This window comes from Mauremys mutica, unplaced genomic scaffold, assembly GCF_020497125.1.
Source record: "Mauremys mutica isolate MM-2020 ecotype Southern unplaced genomic scaffold, ASM2049712v1 Super-Scaffold_100331, whole genome shotgun sequence".
NCBI lineage: Eukaryota > Metazoa > Chordata > Testudines > Geoemydidae > Mauremys > Mauremys mutica.
In genome coordinates, this window is record NW_025423316.1 from 451095 (window position 1) to 474888 (window position 23794).

At 53.5% G+C, this 23794-nt stretch overlaps 2 non-coding genes across 2 annotated transcripts; one reads left to right on the top strand and one right to left on the bottom strand.

The window, feature by feature from the left end:
• Positions 1-20451: 20451 nt before the first annotated feature.
• On the bottom strand, positions 20452-20525 carry TRNAI-AAU. The gene has a single exon. It is a non-coding gene; the product is annotated as a tRNA-Ile (tRNA).
• Positions 20526-20637: 112 nt separating this feature from the next.
• On the top strand, positions 20638-20710 carry TRNAA-UGC. The gene has a single exon. It is a non-coding gene; the product is annotated as a tRNA-Ala (tRNA).
• The last annotated feature ends 3084 nt before the right edge of the window (positions 20711-23794 follow it).

The following is a 23794-nucleotide window of genomic DNA, read 5'->3' on the forward strand; positions in this document are numbered from 1 at the left end:
AAGAGAAAATTTTTAACTGCCTTTCTCTGAGGCCAGGTTGACTTTGTATTGCTTCCCTCGTGGCTCCTTATAGCAGTTGCGTTCTGAAATCTTTAGGCTTTGACTTCATTTATGATGAAATCTTGCTGTAACTTTATTCTAATTTTCAATGAGTAACTAGACCTGAGCTGTTTGGTGTGTTAGGGGAGGATTGTTTAAAAACCTGGGATTCCACTTTCGGCTGCCTTTCCATTACATTTCCTCTGAAAGCCCACCGAAAGCCTCCACTTCCCACATAACTCTCTCAAACCTGCAGTCATCAGGCATACAGAAGATGCTTACAGTTTCACTCCATACGAGTCCAGTTCCTTGCTGTTTCCTGTCTAACCACTGCACATATATAGTATCCCCTCCCTACCCGGAGCTGCTTCCTGGCTTTTGCACTCAGGACAGGAAAACGAGAATGGAGAGGTAAGCTGTGCAGGGAACTCTTCCTCAGCTCGCACTCCACCCCCCAAGGGCCTTTCGAGGTCTTCTACGGATTTCAGGTTTCATTTGATTTCCAAGGTTTATGGGCTCATTAATTAGCCATCTCTCCTAATGCAGGGATCCTACGGGTCAGACCAAAGATCGATGGCCAAAAAAAGAGCTAAGAAACAGAAATAAAGGTGAGCGCTAGGCGTTACATTCAGATGAGCATCCAGAATCTGACTGTGCCCTGGCATGTTCAACGCTGCCGAAAAGAAGGAGCTCGTCGGGTCCCTCTGCTAGCACCCAAATCTGGTGGCTAGTCGGTCTGCTGGGAAATAAGGAAAAGGAAAAGAATTAAAGGAGTCAGGCAATAACAAGGAAATGAAGAGGTTTGTCCAACAGGTTCTGTCTGATTTACCGTCTTCCCAGCTACCCGTCAAAGTTAAAGACCTAGCCCAGTATCCTGTCTGCTGACAGCGGCCAATGCCAGGTGCCCCAGAGGGAATGAACAGAACAAGGAATCATCAAGTGCTCCATCCCCTGTCGCCCATGCCCAGCTTCTGGCAAACAGGGATACCTAGCTAGGGATACCGTTGGCGAAGCGCCATAGATGGACGTATCCTCCATGAATTTATCTAGTGCTTTTTTGAACCCTGTTATAGTCTTGGCCTTCGCGACATCCTCTGGCAAAGAGTTCCACAGGTTGACTGTGTGGTGCGTGAAGCAAGACTTCCTGTTGTTTGTTTTAAAGCTGCTGCCTATTAATTTCATTTGGTGACCCCTAGTTCGTGTGTTATGAGAAGGAGTAAATAACTCTTCCTTATTTACTTGCTCCACGCCGGTCATGGTTTTATAGACCTCCCTCGTATCCCCCTTTAGTCGTCTCTTTTCCAAGATGAAAAGTCCCAATCTTATGAATCTCTTCTTAGATGGAAGCTGGTCCATATCCCCTCATCATCTTTGTTGTCCATTTCTGAATCTTTCCCATTCCCATATATCTTTTTTGAGATTGGGGCAACTGCATCAGCATGCAGTATTCAAGATGTGGGCGTACCATGGATTGATATTGAGGCGATATGATAGTTTCTGTCTTATTACCTGTCCCTTTCTTAATGATTCCCAACGCTCCGCTGCACATTGAGTGGATGTTTTCAGAGAACTATCCACAACGACTCCCAGATCTCTTTCTCGAGTGGTAGCAGCTAATTTAGACCCCATCGTTTTATAGGGATAGTTGGAATTATGTTTTCCAATGTGCATTACTTTGCACTTATGAGCACCGACGTTCATCTGCCATTCGGTTGTCCCGTCACCCAGTTTTGTGAGATCTCTTTGTGGCTCTTGGCAGTCTGCCTGGGACTTAACTATCTTGAGCAATTTCGTATCATCTGCAAATTTTGCCACCTCACTGTTTAGCCCTTTCCGCAGATCATTTATGAATAAGTTGAACAGTACTGCTCCCAGTACAGACACCTGGGGATAAGAGAGGGCAGATCCTCTTCTGACACTGGCAGACCAGGTGCCCCGAGGGCTTACTGAAAAGTGACAAACACATGGCTGGAAACTAGTCTTGCTCACCTGTTTGTTAGTGTTGTTAAAACAGGCATTAGCTTTATAAAAACGTGTTTAGAGTTTATGACAAGCTCGTGAGTTGCTGCAGGCATTATTCTCACCTATAATAGCCGTAGCCATGTTGTAAGGTGATATATAAGCGTTGGCACTAAAGCTGTAAACCCCCTTGCCGCCGCCCCACCACCAGTCAGGAGAGAAGCATTACCAAGTGTGAAATGCTAGTTTACCCGAAGAGGCGTCATCTCCTTTCCAACAAGAGAAGGCCTTGACTGAGACATCAGAGAAGCCACAGTGGATCATCCGTGGACAAAAGACTTCGTTGATGGCTCCCCCTCACACATCTACGAGGAGGCAGAGCCCTGCACAAACACTTGCCCCCATCAGCTTGAGCTCTGGGGGAATGGAATAAAAATCCCTGTCAGGAAGAAACCGTTGTTCCCACCCGATGTTGCTTGGACTTCAGGGAGACGGCACACTTTCTAAGCATCAGCAAGGTATCCCGGCTGTTTGGCTAGGGGTTAGCCCTAAAGAACATACAAAGCTTGGCACCTGGATGGCAAGATAGAGTCAGAGTGCCCAAGGAGTCTGTTTGTTGGTCTCTTGCAGGTGCTACTGATGTCCTTTCTGCTGTCCCTGGTGTGGAAAGACAGAGGCGGTTTTGAATCTCTTCAAATTGTTGTTAGTGCTGCAGTTGCTTACCCTAAGCTTATGCCGTTAGATCTCTTTCACGGTGTATTTTGGTCCTGAGAGGTAAAAGGTGTGTTGTTATGGAGTGAGATAGCAAACGTCAGTTGCAGAGGTGTTGCATGTGCCCCCTCTGGTCCCAGAGTCCAGAATTTCCATAAACCCACCCACTGGCCTGTGACTAACAATCTTGCTCTGCTAACTCTTCCAGCAAAACAGGCCAAAGAAAGTGTATGCGAGCGCTGTACCACAGCCCCGTTGCTCTTTTCGGTTCCTTCCCACAGAACTTTTGCTCCATACCAGTCCAGTTCCTTGCTGTTGCTTGTCTAACCACTGCATGCATGTGCTATACCGTACCCTGAGCTGATTCCCGGCTTTTGTGCTCAATACAGCCTGGCCCCTCTGTGGCGCAATGGGTCAGCGCATTCAGCCGTTAACCGAAAGGATGGTGGTTCGAGCCCACCCAGGGATGGTGCTCAGCCTGTGCTGCTTCCTTGCTTCCCCGAGGCCTGTGGGGGAGCCTCAAAGGTCCCATTTTGCTGCCTCTTGGCCTCAGTGCTTTCAGCTGGTGGTCCAAAGAGCAGGCTGGATGCCATTCAGAAACCCATCTGCCAGCAGCCGTGCCGGAGGCTCAGGCTTAATCCTCAAGGCCGAGCACAAAAACTTTCAGCCGGGAACATTTCGCTCCCTTCCCGCCTCCGCCCAAGCGGCAAGGGAGAAGCGGAGGAGACAGGCCGGCTCAAAGACGCCTCCCTCCCACTTCCCTGTACGCTGTGCAAAGCTCTTGGCCCGCCTCATGCCTCGTCAGGAAAGCGCGGCCATGCGGCCCAAGCCTGAGTCACGTCCGCAGCCTGGCCCGCCCCGGCTGACGGCGCGCAGAGCCACGCGAGTCAATGGCAGGTCGAGTCGGGAGCCTCGGCTCTTTCCCCTGACAGCCACACACACAGCGCTGCCTAGCGCCCCCAGAGCCTCCCTCGTGTTCTCTCGCAGCAGCCGCCTGCCAGGGTGGTGGGAAAAGGGGACCAGGAAGCACTGCAGCCTCCTTCCAGGACAGGAGGCCCTCACCACGCCTAGGCCTGCCTCTTGCCTTCAGCCCAGGCAGCCAGAGGTGCCGGGGAGCTCCCTGGCAGGCCGCTTCGCCTCAGCCACCTCTTGCCTCATGGCCTAGGCTCTTGGTGCTCTGCTGGTCACCGGCTTGCTTGAAGGCCCAGAGGGAAAAGAAACAAGCGCACGCGTAGCGGAGGATGGTTTCGATCCATCGACCTCTGGGTTATGGGCCCAGCACGCTCCCGCTGTGCCACTCTGCTGCTTCTTCACACCCTCCCCCTGCCACCTAGCCGCCCCTATCCGGATTAGTGCCTTACGCGCCCTCGCTCTGGCAGGCAGATGCGCAGGCTGCTAGGCAGCTGCCCTGGTCACAGGATTTTACAGCTTCTACAGGGTAAAAGGGATCTATTTGGGGTTTGGACCCCATTGGGAGCTGGGTAGCTGAGTGCCGGAGACGGGAGCACTTCTTAAACAGTTTTCAGTTACGCTTTCAAGCTTGTGGGGGACGAGGTTCAGCCTTGGATCCGTGTCTGCAGCAGGCAAGCGCCTCTGGCTCAATCGCCACCCCCGCCCCCCGCTGTATTAGCAGACTAAAAACCGGAGCAAACGCACACGCCTTGCAAAGGAACAGGAGCCGGGATCTCGAACAAAAGTCAACATTTTATTAAGATGACGTTCAAAGAAAAAAAAAGTGTACAGTACAGAGTTTCGGCATAGAAGTTTCTGGTGCTCAGGGAACAACGTACAGCTTACCCAAGGGGTGCAAAGTTCGGTTTAAGATCGGGTGGCATAAGGAATACGTAATCTGCAATAGCCCTGACGCGGGGGGGGGGGGGTAAAAGGTTAACGTACAGATACTGAGTTAGGAGGGTATGTTGTCCATATCAGGGCTACGTTCGGGTGTGGAGTATAACGAGCGGTTAGATGAGGATGGATTGACCCGCGTTTGGTGAGTTTTAACGTTCGGTGTTTTGGAATCTTTGCCACAATCTAGTTGAAGCAGGGTCAATATGAAGTCTGCCCTGCCATCTGTTGGTGATGTGTTGTCAAGGCATTTTGGGGCTGATGTCATTTGCATGGTTACACCCACCTCAGATTGCATGATGGGAGTGCTTGTCCAAACGGTCATTTCAGCTGCTGCGATATCCCCAGTCTCTTTGTTATTGGGGCAGGAGTAATCCAGTGTATTTTCCTGTTGATTTTGGATCAAGGACAGAGTAACTGTACCTGGCATTTGAGGCCTGAGAGCGTCACCCTCTCCTGAAAAGTACTCACCATTAAGGGGTATGGATTCCTAACGGCCGCTCGTGGTGGGAGGTAGAAATGGATGTTTGTTGGTGTCTTGTAGGTGGGACTGATGTCCTTTCTGCTGTCCCTGGTGTGGAAAGACAGAGGCCGTTTTGAATCTTTTAAAATTGTTGTTAGTGCTGCAGTTGCTTACCCTAAGCTTATGCCGTTAGATCTCTTTCACGGTGTATTTTGGTCCTGAGAGGTAAAAGGTGTGTTGTTATGGAGTGAGATAGCAAACGTCAGTTGCAGAGGTGGTACATGTGCCCCCCCTCCCACACACCCAGTCCCAGGATTTGCATAAACCCACCCACTGTCCTGTGACTAACAATCTTGCTCTGCTAACTCTTCCAGCAAAACTTTTCTACCAGGTTCTCTTTCAGCAGTATATTTCTACCAACTTTAGCTTTTAAGTACCCTCAAAGACAACCTGTTTAAGTATAACTAAAATTGCTACTTCTGCATTGAAGATTTTTAGTGTATGCTATAACACATTTAAAATTGAATAATAATTAATTCTATTTTTAAACTAAAAAGAGAAGAAAACCATAAAATGTGTGTTTAGAGATTGCTAAAGAATCCCCTTGTGCAAAACACAAATATTGATTTTCAATCTCTTTTGACTTGTTATTGTTTGGAACCCATGTGCCTTGTCTAAAGATTTTTATGTTGGTTTGGGTGAGTTCTAAAATCAAGAACTGCTAAGTACCGTTCTACTGTTCTTCATTCATGTCACCAGGATTACTACACTTAATTACTCTTGCCCTAATAAGAAAGAGTTTGGAGATCCCACAGCAGCCAAAATAACCATTTGGACAAGCACCCCCATCATGCAATGCGGGGTGGGTGTGACCATGCACATCAGCAACTAAATGCCTTTGCATCACATCACCAACAGATGGCAGCGTAGAGTTCATTCTGACCCTGCTTATATCCTCCCCCCAGACAAGAATTGGTGGTCCTGATAAATCACACTCCCTGTTATACCAACTCATTGGTATTGAATGCTGAAGTTATGGCTAGCAAAAAAGGAGGGGGTGCTCCATGGGGCAGGGTGGGAGAAGAATGGATGTTATGGGGGACAACAAAGGATACTGGTTCCAGAGCCGCAGAGCCTGCCTCACCTCACCTCAGCCGGGGGAAAGAGTCACACTCACAGGTGAGCTCCCTCCCCAACCCCTCCCGCTCCCCTTCCCAGAGACCCCACCAGCCAATTCCCTCCCTCAGACTGTGCTGCATTCGGCTCTCTCTAGGACCCAGCATCTCTGCCCTGTAGCATCCAGCTTAGCCCTAACACAGAAGTCAGTTGATTGTTCTCTGTCCATAGCTGAAACTGAGCACCGGACAAGTAGTCTGGAAATTTCTCAGTCGTGGCCCATTTCAAGGCCAAGAACTGCAGCTGGTGGATGGGATAGCGAGTTTTGCTATCAGACAGTCCTCAGCTGGCAAAGGCCACAGATTTACATTTACCTTCCACTTCCTGGTAGGAGAGTGCTCCTATACCCTCCAAACTGGCATCAGCATGCAGGATAAACCGTTCGTTTGGGTCAGCAAGGACTAGGACTGGCACATGAATCAGGCAAATAATGATTTCCCGTAAAGCCCTGTCTTATCTCTCATCCCGCCATGTCCCCAATGGAGAGGAGAGGAGCCCCTCCCCTGTCCCAGGCCAGGCACACCAGATCTGTGGGGGGAGATGTCCATGGCCCAGCCCAGGTGTGCTGGAGCTGCTGGGGAGAGAAGTTCCTCTCTCAGCCCAAGCGCACCAGAGTTGATGTTGCAGTGGGGGAGAGATATCTCTCACCTGGTTCTTAGATGCTCTGATGAGAGGGAGCAGGAGGAAGATTTTTCTTCTCCTTGCATTTCAAACCCTTCACCCCCCCCCAACCACTTTCTGCTCTAGCCTGATCTCTCTCTCATGTCTCCAGGGCCGTCCTTAGCTATAGGCAGCCGCCTAGGGCACCACTAGCTCTGGGGGCACTGCTCTGCTGGGAGCCTGGACAGATGGGAAGCAGTGGAGCCGGGGTGCTGGATCCTAGAGAGAGCCGAATGCTGCACAGTCTGAGGGAGGGGATTGGCTGCTGGGGTCTCTGGGAAGGGGAGGGGGTAGGGGTTGGGGAAGGAGCTCACCTGTGAGTGTGACTCTCCCCCCACCCCCGGCTGAGGTGAGGTGAGGCAGGCTCTGCGGCTCTGGAACCAGTATCCTCTGTTGTCCCCCATAACATCCATTCTTCTCCTGCCCTGCCCCATGGAGCACCCCCTCCTTTCTCCCTCCTCCCCAGGAGCATCCCGCTCTCTCCCCTCCCTCCCCTCCGTCAGGGCTGGGTTGGGTGAGGTGCTGGGGGGTAGGTGGGGGGAGGAGGCTGGCTACCTGCTGAGGAATGAAAGTGAAAGTAACTCACTTCCTGGCCGCGAGCCAGGATTGGAATGTCACACAGGGCTGGGCTGGGGTTAGCCAGAGTGACCAGACAGCAAGTGTGAAAAATCAGGACGGGGCTTGGGGTAGGGTGAGCAGATGTCCCTATTTTATAGGGCCAGGCCCAATTTTGGGGTCTTTTTCTTATATAGGCTCCTTTTACCCCCCACTTCCACCCCCTGTCCTGATTTTTCACACTTGCTCTCTGGTCACTCTAGGTGGGGGTAATTGGTGCCTATATAAGACAAAGCCCCAAATATCGGGACTGGCCCTATAAAATCAGGACATCTGGATCTGGTCATCCTAGCTGGGGAGCGCCTCTCCCCCGGGCTGGCAGCTGCCAGCGATCCACCTCATCCGGGGGGAGCTGCACAGGGCAGGATGAGCTGCTGTGGCTCCATGGGTGACCTGTCCCTGAGATCAGATGCTGTGCTAACTTCACCATGGTCCGTAAGGCTGGTGGTGGTGCCCATTGGCGTGTGATTGGACCTGAGGGTTTACTGCTGCTGTTACCACTCTGCACCCCAAGAGGTGGATTTTGGGGTGTACTGCAGCTGTTGGACCAGCAGGCTGGGGGGTGAGCCAAGCATGAAAGCAGTACTGTGTTGCCATTTAGATTGTCATTTAACAACTTTGTTTGCCAAAAATTCTTGCTAACAATCCTGAATCCAATTTCAAAGTTTTTTTTTTAAAAATCAATATCTTAGCCAAAACCAGAAAATTAAGTTGTTGACAATTATTAGTGACAGGTTTGGTTTGAGGTAGGGAGTGGTCCAGTTTTCATCAGAGAAACAAAAACTGTTGACTGACTTTCCTATAGCCTGTTACTCCTGATAAGAGCCCTCCAGCAACTGTAATATGCTCGTCTCCTTACTAGTGTATAAAGCAGGGGTCGGCAACCTATGGCACACGCACCAAAGGTGGCAGGTGAGCTGATTTTTGGTGGTACGCAGCGGCAGGCTGAGCGGCTCAGCCCATCACTGCTCTGGGGTTCCGGCTGCTGCCCTATTGCCAGCTGGGATACCGGCCGTCGGCCCCACTCAGCACCTGCTGCTGGCCTGGGGACCCCCAAGGAACCCCAGGCTGGCAGCGGGCTGAGCAGGCCGGCTGAACCACTCAACCTGCTGTCAGCCTGGGGTTCCATTCATTCAGCTGGCAGCGGGCTGAGTGGGCTGGTGGCGGGCTGAGCAGGGCCGGTGGGGGGTTGAGTGGCTCAGTCTGCTGCCAGTCTGGGGTGCCGGCAGCACTCAGCCTACTGCTACTCCGGGGTTCCGGCTGCCTGCCCCTTGCCAGTCAGGAGCCCAGCCGCCGGCCCCACTCTGCCTCCTGCCAGCCTGGGTGAGCAGAATCCCAGACCAGCAGCAGGCTGAGCAGGGCCTGGGATCCTTGTCTAGGGTTCCAGCCACCAGTCCCGCTCAGCGTGCTGCTGGTCTGGGGTTTCATTTACTCAGCTGGCAGTGGCCTGAGCAGGACCGGTGGCCAGGACCTCAGATAATAACAATAGTTTATTTATATAATATAGACATAGAGAGAGACCTTCTACAAACGTTAAAGTGTATTACTGGCATGAGAAACCTTAAATTACAGTGAACTTGGCACACCACTTCTGAAAGGTTGCCGACCCCTGGTATAGACTGACCATATGTTGTACTAAGATTCTCCTGCTTTTTTTTTTTTCTTCCTGTGAGTCAGTATAGCTTTTGCCAGCCCAGAAGTTGGGCAGCCAATGTTTTACGTTTTCACAATGTTTTCTCCAACTTTCATAATGTAAATACATAGTTAATATGAGTTTAAAAGGCCAGGGACACTTCCTTGTGAAGAATCTGTACAGCAGATCATGCTAGAGCTGTGAAAATGTCAGTTTTTGATGGAACTTTAGAGGCAGTGATTTATCATGTATTTTATCATGTGAATGTGCTGCTATTGCTAATGTCTTTCCAAACAAAAATAAGGCACAATAGGACTTCTGTAACATTTCTGTGCTACCTTAATCTAGATGAGATGATTCTGTGCTGACTTCATTTTAGTCACTTTGTGCTTTACCTAGCAGTAAAACTAGGGTTATATTTTCCCACTGTTTGGAAACCCAGCTTATTAAACTGATTTTGCAGCCAAAAAAGCCAGAAAGATTGCTTTTAATTAAAAACAAATCTTTGTTTCAATACCTCTTTATATAATTTTCCAATAAAATTTTGACAAATTAAAAAATTTATATTATTTGCATCATTCTGTCAAATCAGAATTTTTTCTATAGTGCTACTTTTTTAGTGCTAGTGCATCAGCATTACAGTGTGCTTAATTAAGTTAAACTGGTTTTAATAACGTGAATGTGGCAAGTTTTCCAATACTGTATGCTTATATTTGTGTTGCTAAGAGCAGATCAGGCACAGGGGCACCAGTTTAATAATCTCACCTAGGGCACCAGAAATCCTAAGGACGGCCCTGAACATAAGACTAACACGCCTTGCCTGGCTAGTTACTTACAAATTTGAAACATGAGAGACTGATTCAGAAAGATTTGGAGAGCCTGGATTGACGTCTGGTCCCTCTCAGTCCCGAGAACGAACAAACCCCAAAACAAAGAACACAAAACAAAGCCTTCCTGCCACCAAAATTTGAAAGTATCTTGTCCCCCTATTGGTCCTTTGGTCAGGTGTCAGCCAGGTTTACTGAGCTTCTTAACGCTTTACAGATAAAAGAGACATTAACCCTCAACTTCTGTTTATGACAGGGGCTTAAGCAGATTGTGTGTTGCATTGTTGAAGAGGAGCCCCAATCACCCAAACAGGAAATTGTAACTTCAACCTTGAGAGTAAGAGCCACAGGTGCTGCCAGCTGAGCTAGCCAGGCCGCCTAAACGTATTAACCCCTTTCACCGCAAGAGCAAAGACCGGGTACTTCTGTGCTTCTCAGCAGCTGGGAAAAAGCCTCTTGGGAGAAGTATCTCCTGCCCCACTGCCAAAAGGAGCCCTCTGAGTGGGAACAGTCGGAGGCCCCACCTGCTTTCCAACCACCTTGTGATGCTGGCCGGCCGCAGAACGAATGCTGGTCTGTGGGTGGCCTTCAGTGGGGGTTCGGCATGGCAGGGAGCAGGCTGGCCGGGTGTCTCTGTGGCTGTCTGCTGGCCACTCATAGGCATGGTTCTCCCCTCCTCTTGCCCTGCCCTCGGTTGCTCTGTGGCTTTTAAGCCTTCCCTTGGAGCTGTCAGCACCAGCCGCCTCTGCTCCAGGTGCCCAGAGGAGGAGAGGTGCTGGGCTCCAGCCTGGGACTCTTTCTCCCTCCTGCCTAGCCCTGACTGTGAAATCTGGCCCTGGCCCTCCTTCCTTTAAATGCCATGTAGACAAGAGGAAGAGTGTGGCAGCTGCAGGGACCAAAATTACGGACATCAGGTGAAGCAGCGAGAAACAACCATATATTCAATCCACAAGAATCTCTAGCCAGACTGTTAAGTTCTAGGACCCCAACCTATAGCCGCCAGCACATTGAACCGACAGACTAAAGACCTACCTCTAGTTGGCATCAGTCACCCAGCATGAAGGTAACCAAGCATATTGGGGTCCAGGGCTTTGTAGCAAACCATCATATCTCCAGAAGGTCCCACTGAGATTTAAACTCAGATTGCAGGATTCAGAGTCCTGAGTGCTGCCTATTACACCATGGGACCTGCTGCTGTTTCATTTTCTAGACCCCTGTGACTTTTGGCTCATTTGCATGCTGCACTTATTGCTTCCCACCAGCAGTTTCCTCTCACAGGACTCTCTCTCCTCCTCCAGCGACTGTGGTCCTGCACTATCAGATCCGTGGGTCCTGCCCTGAGTCCCCACATCCCCCTGCTTGGTCTCCATTCCCTGCAGGCCGCAAAAATGTCAGGGGAGGCTGCTTCTCCCTTCACTCAGTGCTCCCGCTCATATCAGCCAGCTGCAGCCTCATCTCCTGGAACTCGGGCAGCTGTCGCTTGATCCGGTCGTACAGTCACACGCTGACTGGCTCCCTAGCCTGGATGCTCTTGTAGAAATCCCACAGGCAACGCTGCAGGACTTGGCACTGTTGGTTTCTTTAATGTTGTGGTGTTTCACCAGCCACCGGAACAAGCCGCCAACTCCTCCCTCACCGACTCCCACCAATCCCCCTGGTAACCACAGAACCCTCTGATGCTTTCCCGTTCTGCCAACACTGCCAGGCCTCGCCCCCCTGCTCCTTTATCTTGCAAGCTCTGGATGTTCAGCTTCCAATATCCTCTGCCCTGGGTCAGGGAATTGCCCACATTGAGCACACGGTGAGAGCTGCGTGATCCGAACAGTCCATTGGCTCCACCCTGCACTGGGCTATCGACGTGCTCTCTTTCACAGAAATCCGTTCAATGCGACTCCTGCTCTGTCCCCACAGAAAGGTGTATCCCCTCTGCGGCTGCTGTGAGCTCGGGTCAGAGGAATAGGAGGCTACCACCCGCCCTCCACTGGTTCCACTGTGGAGAAACACGTCCTCTAAGCCAACCTCACTACAGACCTGCGCCAGGTAGTGCTCATCATAGAAGAGTTTCCTCTGACGGTCGGGAAAACAGGACCAGCAGTCCTCAGGACGGTGCAACAATTGAAATCCCGCCCCAACACCAAACACCGTGCGGTCCAGAGGAAGGGAGCCAGTTCCTTCATAGAACTTTCCTTTTACGCCTTAACTGGGGACCATACACACTAATATAGCTGTAACCAGTGCTGCAGAGCACAAAGCCCACCAGTAATGCTCTCCCTGGTCAGAGCTCCAGCCCGTTCTGTACTCACACCACGAATGTGAAGAACAAGATTCCAGCCCCATCATTCTTCACTGGCCTGGAGGACCAGAGAGATGGGCCCTTCCACCAATCACCCTCTGCCCATCGAGCTACACTAGAGCTGTTAATGTGCATTTCCTGAACACCAACCATGTCTATGTCCAGCTGCTCCAAGGCAATGAACGTCAAGTGCTGCCTCCTGGGCCCCCAAATCCCTTCCACCTTCCACACGGCCACTTTCACAGATGCCCCTTCCAGGGCACTGCCCTCACTCAGCTGCACAGAGGAGTTTTCATCCCCTATTCCTGCTTGTCACTGCCCTGCAGCCCTCTGGCACCATTCCTGAGGGCCACCCAGCCTCACTCACCCTCTTCCTGCCATATTGGGTCCACCAATAACTCATGTAGGAGAGACAGCTCCTGTCCCTCATTGTTAAATGTCAGGCCAGCCAATTAGGGGCAGAAGCCCACAGTATCTTTTCCTACTGCAGAACCCAAGCTCAGGGACTCACCTTGGGTGCAGGGACCACTGTGCTCCCAGAAAACAAGCCACCCCTGCATAAAGAGGGATGAAAGGACCTGCCAAAGCCTGGGATTGAACCAATGACCTTTTGATCTTCAGTCTAACATGCTCCCAACTGAGCTATGTTGGCAGCTGTGTAGCAGTATTTTGGCCTGTTGCTTCTCTGCCTGAGATATTTTTGCAGCAGTTGCACCCGAAAAGGACGTCACTGTGAGCGGCCCATGAAGACAAGACTCGCTTTTGCCTGCCTTGCTCAGCTTGACTTGCTGCCTCACCCTGTTCCTGCCCTAGTGCCCGGGTTGATCTGGTGGTGGAAGGGGACTGGGGGCCAGTGGCGCGGGGAGGAGGTTGAGCTGGACCCTGAGCTAGATTAGACCCTGGCGGTGAGAGTCTGGCCACCACTTGCCGCCCCACCCTGTTGTCCTGGCTTCCCCCACTGGGCATCATTTCGGGAGGGAAGTGGGGCTTCTGCCTCCCCTCCCCGATTTTCACACCGCAGAGGAGTGCGAACAGGAAAACGAACGGCTGCTCCACACCCCCACCGGAGGAACCCGGCGCCCTTAGCTGTGGGGAGTAAGAAGTGGCTGTTGGCTGACAGGGCCTGGCCCCGAGGAGCTGGAACAGCAGCTGCCGCCTCCCCCTCGGCTCCAGGCTGTGGGAAATGCTCATTGCCTGGCTCCATGGGCGGATGCTGCTCCGTGCTCTGGAGGTGATGCAGCCAAGGGTGCCTCACCCAACACTGAGATGCAGCCACCTCTGGGGTGGGTTGCACAAGTCAGCAAATGAATTTGGAACAGGAAACGCACTGAAAGGACCAAGGCAGCTGCAGGAGGTGGAGAAAACCAGAAGCCCTGGATCCCAGCCCTGCCCCTCCCCCACTCTACTCCCTAACCTCCACTCTCCTCCCAGAGTTGGGGGGAGAACCCAGGAGTCCTGGTCCCCAGCCTTGCCCACCCCCATATTTCAATATGGCTCCATCCAACAGCTGCCCCCCCCCAATTGCAGGGCAGTGCCATGGGGCACACCAGGGCCTGCCTGTTTGCATAGGACGGGCGACGCCAGTGCCCCAGGGTGGGGAGAGATGATGCTAAGGGAGAAGCAGGCAGCAGACACCCCCACGACAGAGAAAGAAGTGCTAGGGGGCGCCGTGCTGCAAGGAGTGAGGGGGGTTGGCAGGGAATGGGAGGATCTCCCCTCACAGCAGGTGCATCTGTCTCCCCCGCAATTCCTCCCCAGCCCTACCCCGGCCCAGGCTAATCTCTGCCTAGCTACCAGGGTTACATTTGGCCTGGATTCCCCAGCTGCTGGGGGAGGGGTGTGGGGCTGGGGAGCATGAGCCTCTATTCCCCCTTCCCCCGACACAGCTGCATGGGAACTGACCAAAGGAGCCTGCAGCACTGCTGCCTAGAGGAAACTGAGGCACCAGCCAGTGACAGACACATCATGGCTCTCCTCATCCTCTTTTCCATATACAACCCGGGGGGGGGGTAAACTCAGGGCAGTTGCATAGTTAACCTGTGGAACTCCTTGCCAGAGGCTGTTGTGAAGTCCAAGACTATAACTGGGTTCAAAAAAAGAACTAGATAAATTAATAGAGGACAGGTCCATCAATGGCTATTAGCCAGGGTGGGCAGGCATGGTGCCTGTAGCCTCTGTTTGCCAGAAGGTTTTCTCTGCAAATCTCAAAGGTTGATATAAAATACCCTAAACGTTTGGCCCACTTCTCTCTAGTTGTCTATTTCTAATTGAATATGCCCTGAGATTTTCCCGTCTCTCTAATTATAAAATGCTAACAAAATCTCAGATTTGCACCTTTTCTCAGATTCTTGAACATAGCTTGGGGGGGCAGGGCTGGGCTGGCAGGGGCTGCGGGTCAGGAGTGAGGGGCACCGGCAGAGCTGTGGGGGGCAGGGCTGGGTTGGCAGGTGCTGCGGGTCAGGAGTGAGGGGCACCGGCAGAGCTGTGGGGGGCAGGGCTCGGCTGGAAGGGTGCTGCGGGTCGAGAGTGAGAGGCACCATCAAAGCTTGGGTGGGGGCAAGACTGGGTTGGTAGGGGGCTGCGGGTCCAGAGTGAGGGGCACCATCAAACCTGGGGGTGGGTAGGGCTGGACTGGCAGGGGGCTGTGGGTAGCATAGGGGGCAGGTTCGTATAATTTTTGGTGGGGTCCAAAATGGTGGTTCCCCCCCCCCCGCTCTCACCCTGTAAGCTGATATAAAATGAAGCTACAATGCGTCAGCACCACAAGATTACAAGGGTCAATTAAAAGTGGAAAGTCAGAAGCAGCACTTGCCTGCTTCAATATACGGTATTAAATTTTGTTGCACCTGTTGTGACAAAGTGGGAATGTTCTTAATGTTTTCTCTGAATACTGTGTGGGTGCCTCAGTTTCCCCTGCAAAGTGCCAACTGACGGTGTTGGGGACAAAGAGATCAGGTGGCCTTCTTGTCCGGAAGAGACACAAAGGCCAGATGAGGGAGTGTCAGTTTGGAGGAATTATTTCAGCTCAGTGCTAATGTGAACACGAGGACAAACGGATATAAATTGTCAGTTAGGAAATTGAGGCTTGAAATTAGACGAAGGTTTCTAACCATCAGAGGAGTGCAATTCTGGAACAGCCTACCGAGGGAAATAGTGGGGGCAAAGGACCTCCATGACTTTAAGATTAAGCTGGATAAGTTTATGGAGGGGATGGTACGATAGGATAACGGGTTTAGTCAATAGGTCAATACCGTGCCACTGGTAATTAGTACAAAGGGTGAATGTTGGGATATTGTTAGCCCTTTCCAGAGGGTCTGGCTGGAGAGTCTTGCCCGCATGCTCGGGGTTCAGCTGATCGCCATATTTGGGGTCGGGAAGGAATTTTCCTCCAGGGTAGATTGGCAGTGGCCCTGGAGGTTTTTCGCCTTCCTCCGAAGCATGGGGCAGGGGTCGCTTGCTGGTGGATTATCTGCTACTTGAAGTCTCTAAATCACGATTTGGAGCATTCAACAGCAGAGTCAAGGGAGAGAATTAGTTCAGGAGTGGGTGGATCAGCTTATGTGGCCTGCATCTTGCAGGAGGTCAGACTAGATGATCATAATGGTCCCTTCTGATCTTGAATTCTATGATTCTATGGAGCTGGCTGGGGAAATCGGGAGAGGCCCAGAACTTGGGTCTGGGCTCCCCACCCCTCAAGATGGACCTGACTGAGGGGTCCTGTTTTCTGTACCTACAAGCTCTGTTTTAGACTGTGATCCTGTTGTCTAATAAAACTTCTGTTTTACTGTCTGGCTGAGAGTCACATCTGACTGCAGAGTTGGGGTGCAGGGACCTCTGGTTGCCCCCAGGACCTGCCTGTGCAGACTCGCTGCGTAAGGCACACAGTGTGGAAGGGCTGAATGCTCCAAGGTCAGACCCAGGAAGGTGTGAGCTTCTTGCCCTGGAGACAGTCTGCTCAGAGAGAGGAGGCTCCCCCAGAATCCTGACTGGCTTTGTATGGAGTAGTTCCAAAGCATCACAGCATCCCCTTCCACACCATGCGCTTCCCGGAAGTCCGCACAGGCACTGACACTCCCTCCTCTGGCTTTTGTCTCTTTTCCAGGCATTAGGAGGCCACCCGATCTCTCTGTTCTCCAACACCTTCAGTTGGCACCTTGCAGGAGAGCGTCCCAGGCCACCAGGAGACAGGGTTGCGGCCATTCTCTGTGCAGATGGCATCACACTGGCCCTCTAGGGCTCTACAACAATCACACCCCCTTTCCCACCATCTAGATCCTTGAGAAATGCACAGGGGAAACTGAGGCACCCACACAGTATTCAGAGAAAACATTAAGAACAGCCCCACTTTGTAACACCTGTATACGACTAGTTATACACTTTAAAGGGGTGTAAAATAGTCAAGTATTGTGCTAAACAAAATGATACTCCAAACTGACCACCAAATTTAAGTTGCACGTTTTTCCCCTCAGGTGAGGGCTCTGGGGTGGGGCTGGGGATGAGGGGTTCACAGTGCAGGAGGGTGCTCAGGGCTGGGGTGCTGGGGGTGCAGAGTTGGGGATAAGGAACTTGGGATGCAGACAGGCTGCCCCAGGGCTAGGGCCAGAGAGGACTCCCCGTCCCCGTTACCGGCAGCCGCAAGCTCCAGGGGAGGGACCCATCCTCCCCACCCCCTGCAGCACACTCACTCTGCACCACAGTCACTGCACATGCTCCTAGGGACTCTCTCAGGTCCAGAAAGCCCACTCCCCTCCCCTGTGGTGGGTACCGGGTGTCACGGAGTCCCTGGGCGATGCTCTGGAGCTGCTCCCCACCAAGCCAATCAGGACTCTGGGAAGCCTCCTCTCCCTTGGAGCAGACTGTCTGCAGGGCAAGAAGCTCACACGGCTTCACTTCCTGGGTCTCTCCTTGGAGCATTCAGCATCCTCTGCCCCTCCGTGCCCTTCCCACAGCGAGCCCGCCCCAGCGGGGTCCTGGGGAAGCCACAGGGTCCTGCCCCCCCACTTTGCAGTCAGACGTGACTCTCAGCCAGCCAGTAACACAGAGGTTTATTCGATGACAGGAACAGGGTCTAAAACAGAGCTTGTAGGTACAGTGAACCGGACCCCTCGGCCGGGTCCATTCTGGGGGCAGTGAGCCAGACCCCCCTTGTCTGCACTTCACGCCTGGTCCCCAGCCAGCGCCAGACTCCCAAACCCCCTCCAGCCCCCACTCCTCTCTGCTCAGTTCCTTTCCCGGGCCAGGAGGTCACCTGATCTCTTTGTCTCCAACACCTTCAGCTGGCACCTTTGCAGGGGAGGAGCCCAGGCCATCCGTTGCCTGGAGACAGGGTTTCGGCCATTCTCTGTGCAGACAGCATCACACTGGCCCTCTAGGGCTCTACAACAATCACACCCGCTTATCCCACCATCTAGAGCCTTGAGAAATGCATTGGGGAAACTGAGGAAGCCACACAGTATTCAGAGAAAACATTAAGCACATTACCACTTCGTAACACCTGCATACGACCAGTTACATACTTTGAAGGGTGTAAAATAATCAAATATTGTGCTAAATACAATGATACTCCAAACTGACCACCAAATTTAAGTTGCATGTTTTTCCCCTCAGGTGAGGGTTCTGGGGTGGGGCTGGGGATGAGGGGTTCACAGTGCAGGAGCGTGCTCGGTGCTGGGGGTGCAGGCTTTGGGGTGGGGCAGGGCTGAGGATGAGGAACTTGGGGTGCAGACAGGCTGCCCCAGGGCTAGGGCCAGAGAGGACTCCCCACCACCACCACTGGCAGCAGCAAGCTCCAGGGGAGGGACCCCCCCTCTCCCCCCTGCCCCCGGCAGCACACTCACTCTGCATCACAGTCACTGCACATGCTCCTAGGGCCCCTCTCAGGTCCAGAAAGCTCACTCCCCTCCCCTATGATGGGTACTGGGGGGAGGTTGCCATCACAGGTGGCCTTCCGTGTTGCTGCCCCTCACCATAACTTCACTGTGGATGGGGGATGGGGCTGCCCCTTGCCCAGCATGGGGCAGAAGTGGGGTCTGCAGGGTGGTGGCTATGGGGGTGGGGGAGCAGGGTGTCATAAAATTCACCCAAGCCCCAGCTGCTCAGGTCTAGGAAGCCTCCCTCTCCCATCCCTCCTGTGGCGGGTGGGTTGGTGGGTGCTGGGGGAGGGGCCATTGCCTTCACATGTGGCTTCCTGCCTCCCCTGTGCAGCCTGCTGCGCCTCACTGGTGGTAGGGGATGGGGCTTTCCCGTCCCCAGCGTGGGGCAGGAGTGGGGGGGGGCTGCAGGGTGGTGGCTGGGGCGGGGACAGAGAGGGCAAGTAGGCACAAAATACACCCAAGCCCCAGCTGCTCAGGTAGGCCTATGAACCCCCTCCCCCATCTGCCCTGTGGTGGGGAGGGGCACTGCCTTCACATATGGCTTCCTGCCTCTCTGACCCCTGCTGCAGCCTGCTGCCCCTCACCACAGCTTCCCTGGGGGACGGTGAGAGGGGGTGGGGCTGCCCCTTCCCCAGCACTGGGCAGGAGTGGGGGCAGGGGCTGGGGGGAATCATAGGGACAAACACTCACGGAAGCCCCAGCAGCTGCTAAGGTGAGTAATGTCCGTCTCCTGGCTGGAAGTCCCTTCGCGTCTCCTTCAGGTAGGGGCAGGGGAGGGGAGGACTGCCAGGCACGGCACGGCCCCCTCCCCTCCTGAGGTGCTACAGCACCAGCAGCTTGCACTGCTCTTATGCTGTAGCCCTTAGGCGGCGGCGGCAGCAGCAGCAAGGGAGAGAGGCGCGCGGTGCGGGCTCTTTACATTCAGGCAGGGAAGCTCCAGGGCAGGGAGCGGGGGGGAAGCTCAGCCCTGGCGGCGGCGGCAGCGGGGGGGATGAGATGTGGGGGCAGGGGGGGGCGCTCCAAGCAGGAGAGAAACCTAGCTCCAAATATTGGTGGAGCAGAGCCCCTGACAGTGAATATTCCTGGGGCTTTAGCCCCAGGAGCCCATATAAGTTGGTGCCCCTGGCCTCCATGAGTGCCGCACTCTGACCAGCTGAACCAGGCAAGAAACGGGAAACTTCTCAAGGTCTTCCCCTGGTGTGGGCTTGGATGCGAAAAGCACCTGGCCGTTCATCAGCTGTTGCAAGAAGTGTGCAGAATAGGAGTAGCGATGGGGCTGTAGCTTTCCACAGCATCTCAATTTCGGCAGCTTTCCATTCCCCTTTTCTGTGTAATGTCCCTCCCACGGGTTTCACGTGCGGAGCTGTACGACTCCGGCAGGGTGGCCATTTAGAAATATTTTCCTTGCTTTTTTTTTTCGCCTGGCCCCAGCGTTAGGACCGTCTGGGTGTTTCAGTGGGTGTGTTTTCCCATTGGGAGGCATTTGGAAGTTTGGAAGGGGAGCCGAAAGAGGCGTCTTTTTCACAAGCAAGTTGGCTTTCTGCACAGGTAGGGCCCTTGGCCGTAAAGCTTAGCTCCGTCAGTGCGTCTGCATGGGGTTCCTCCAGTGCCTCAAGAGCCCGTGCTAAACTCTCTCGCTCGGTGTGGGCGTTTGGCTTGCGCCAGTCAGAGTGCCGTGCCTGCGACTTCCCAGGGCCGGCTCCCGTGAGGCGCGCATAACTTGGGAGGAAAGGGGTAGAAGAGGAAGCAAGTGAAGCTGACTTCGAGTGGTGGTGCCCCTGGGCGGAGTGGTCCTCCTGCTCCTTCCTGTCGGAGGGGTGGGCTTGGGGGGTCTGGCTGTGGGCGGTGGGAGGGTGGTGTCCAGGGAAATCCCAAAGGTCACCCTGCGCCGGCGGAGTGTGAAGCCTCTCCCCTAGGTTGGGGTGCCGAGTATTAAGCCTTCCTCTGTGGCTTGGGCTGGGGAGCGTGATCCGGCGTCGGGTCCATTTGGGTGGAGCTGGCGGATGGCAAGAATTCGGGCCATCAGGTCAACCCTCCGTGGACAATGGGGGCGAGCCGGCAGGCCTGCGATTTTGGCTTCGCGGGCGGGCAGCTCAAGCCTGGCCTCCTATGAGCCTGGAAGGCAGCCGGACGGGCTCACCCGATTCCTCCCCGGGCCCAAGTTCCTTTCAGGCAGCAGGTGGAGCGAGGAGCCCAGGGAGGGGAGACCAAGGAGGTGTCCGGAGCCTTGTCCTGCCCTGCGCCCGCGCCCAGCAGGGCTCTTGCCCGCTCCTGGCCCACCTGGTTTTGGCCTCTGCCACCCCTAGCAGTCAGCCAAAAGAGCAGAAGCCACCCTCTCCCTCCTGCACCCGGAGTGGCCAGCATAGGGCTTGAACCCATGACCTTGGCGTTATTAGCACCACGCTCTAACCAGCTGAGCTAGCTGGCCTATGGGGTCCTCTCTCTTGCCTGACCCTTTTGGAAGGAGTCACCGGCTGGCACGGGGAACGATGTGGCCTCCGTTAGCGAATGAATGGATCAAGACGCAACTTGCCAAGGTAGGGGAATTAGCTCAAGTGGTAGAGCGCTCGCTTTGCATGCGAGAGGCAGCGGGATCAATGCCCGCATTCTCCAGCGGCAAGGCAGCCACGGGACCTTCTCTTGCTCTTCTTTTAGAAGCCATGGACAGTCAGCCGGCTCAGCTCCTCCAGTGGCCTCCATCCCTCTCCCCGCTGGGCCTCCCAAAAGGCCAGCCCTTGCGGAGCACAAAGTTCTTCCACCCCGGCCCTTCTCCCCCTTGCGCTGACTGTGAGGCTGGAGACAGCTGGGGGAAGTTAACTCAAATAGAAGAGCATGGGAGAAGTAGTCAGACCCAGACACACAATCTCCAGCCTACTCTGCTCTGCTCTGCTCTGCTGGGCTGGGCTCTAGTGGGGGACCTGCACCTTTCTTTCCGAGCTCTCACTGGAGCACAATCCCTTTCCTCCTCCCTCCCTGCTAGTCTACGCCAAGCTCATTGGCCGGGAGGGAGAGCCACTCAAATACAGAATTACTCACATCCCAGGGGTCCATGAAGAGAATGAGGAGATGGGCGGGGTGGCACGCGATACCAGCTCAGCTGAGACTGTGAGACCACGCAGCCTCCCGATCTCAGGCAGCATGGCAGCCGTGGAGCAGAGCAGAGCACGCAGACAGCTTGGAGACAGCCCAAGCGGGGAAGGGCTGCATTGGTCTGGAAGAAGGAGTCAGTGGCTGTCTATCCTGGCGGAGGCAGGGTTGTTTTGCTGTATGCTGGGCCAGGGGCCAGGGAGTCTGCTAGAGTTGCTGAGCTGGGCCTGCTCCTGGCTTTGCTTGGGTTAGAGGAAAGTGGTGAAGATAGGAATGGCCCTCCTGGGTGAGACCGATGGTCCAGCTAGGCCACTATCCCGTCTTCTGACAGTAACCGATGCCAGGCGCTTCAGAGGCAATGACCAGAGCAGGCAATCATCAAGTGATCTATCCCTGCGTTGTCTTCTGAAGTTTGGTGCTTGTTTCAGGGGCTAACTCTCAGCCCAGACACACTCCAGGGAGGGAGCGTTGGTGTTTGTGCCGAGGAGCGTGGCTGGGACTCGGACCCCCTTCCCCAGCTCTGGGTAGCGCCCCGCCCCCATTTCAGGGTGTGTTCTGCTTAAGGCCACAGAGCCCTTGCCTTTTTTTGCCCGGTGCCTGAGAGTCAGGCCAGCTGCGGGGAATTAGCTCAAGCGGCAGAGCGCTCGCTTTGCATGCGAGAGGTAGTGGGGGACGCTGCCGGCATTCTCCGAGCCTGTCGACTAAGGGCTCCTGATGAGCGTGGTGGACGGGAGAGCCGGCCATCTGACTTTTGGCCTTGCTGCCCGTAGCGGTCAGGCCAAAAAATCAAAAGCCTCCTCCCCAGGCCCACAGCCACCCAGGGGCTCCTCTGCACCATCTTGCCTGAGCCAGTGGAAGTGGAGCCTGGAACTGAGCTGATGCACTGTGCGCTTCACATGGAGGTTAAAACACGGGGCACAGATCTTTGAGCACAACCCCCGTCCTGAGGAATGTGGGGGGGGGCTGCATAAAGAGAGACCGGCTCTCCCTGGCGGGGCTGCAGCGGCTCTTCACAGGGGCAGTCCCACTGCCAATCGGTACCAGAGTTTTGAAAATCTCCCTTCCTGGGCTGACCTGGCTCCCCTCTCTCTAGGGGGACTGGCGGCCCCAAACTTCCCAGAAACCAGCATAGCGAGGCCAACCTGAGCACAGACACCTGCTCAGCACCCCGGGGTGCAGCCCTGAACTCCAGCAATCAGCTACACTCAGCTGCCCACCTAAAAAGCGTTACACGCAGGAGCCTTCGTGCCCCGCGTGTTCAGCTCCCTCCCAGCGCCAGCTTTAAACTCCGCTGCTCAGTTCTAAGCTTTGGCCACACGGGGGCAGCCTGGAGCTCAGCCAACGCCTCCCGGTGCTGGTTGCATTTCCCGCTCCTCCTGGCAGGTTCACACCCTGCAGGCAGATCTCTGAATCGGAGCCGAACCATTCCCCAAATCCAGTGCTTTAGCAGCAGCTTTGCTAGGAAAGTGCTGACGTCACCAAGTAAAGTAAGAGCCAGAGCGCTGTGTCCAGGATCTTCTATTGGGCCCCTCACCGCAGGGCCGCCCAGAGAATTCAGGGGGCCTGGGGCAAAGAAATTTTGGGGGCCCCTTCTTTAAAAAAAATTGCATTACTATATTCTCCTGGTGGCCCTTGCGGGGCCCACGGCAAATTGCCCCACGTGCTCCCCTCCACAGGCGCCCCTGGGAAAAATAAACCTTCCGCATTTCGGCACAAACCCAGTTTTGAGAAAACTTCTTTACAAGGTATCACTGGTTCTCAGCATCAGCTAGTGCTAAAAGGCATAAAGCTCATTAAAAGGGTTGGACAAATATTTTCCATCAAAACTTTTTCTGGATCGAAAACTAGGGGTTTTTAAAAAGCAGAAAAAAATCACGGACAATGTCTGCTTTCCTTCAAATTTTGTTGTGGTTTTTTTAATTGAAAAGCTGAAATTAGTCTGCCAAAACCTGACTATGGTTTGAGGTTTCAGAAGTGTGTGGCCAAATATTTGCTGCTTGCTGTGTTTGATTGTTTCTTTAAACAATAAAAAAATTCTGCTTAAAAAAAAATCCAAAACTTTTGAACCTCCTCAGCTTGTAACCAAACACCTGAGCCCATCCAGGCAGAGATTTTTCCAGGTTTCTGATACTCTGCTGGCTTCCTTGACTCATATCTGTCTCCATAACTTTGGGTACCGGGCAAATTAGTTGAAACAATAGTAAAGAATAAAATTGTCAGACACATAGAAAAACATAAACTCTTGAGCAATAGTCAACATGGTTTCTGTAAAGGGAAATCGTGTCTTACTAATCTATTAGAGTTCTTTGAAGGGGTCAACAAACATGTGGACAAGGGGGATCCGGTGGACATAGTGTACTTAGATTTCCAGAAAGCCTTTGACAAGGTCCCTCACCAAAGGCTCTTACGTAAATTAAGCTGTCATGGGATAAAAGGAAAGGTCCTTTCATGGATTGAGAACTGGTTAAAGGACAGGGAACAAAGGGTAGGAATTAATGGTAAATTCTCAGAATGGAGAGGGGTAACTAGTGGTGTTCCCCAAGGGTCAGTCCTAGGACCAATCCTATTCAATTTATTCATAAATGATCTGGAGAAAGGGGTAAACAGTGA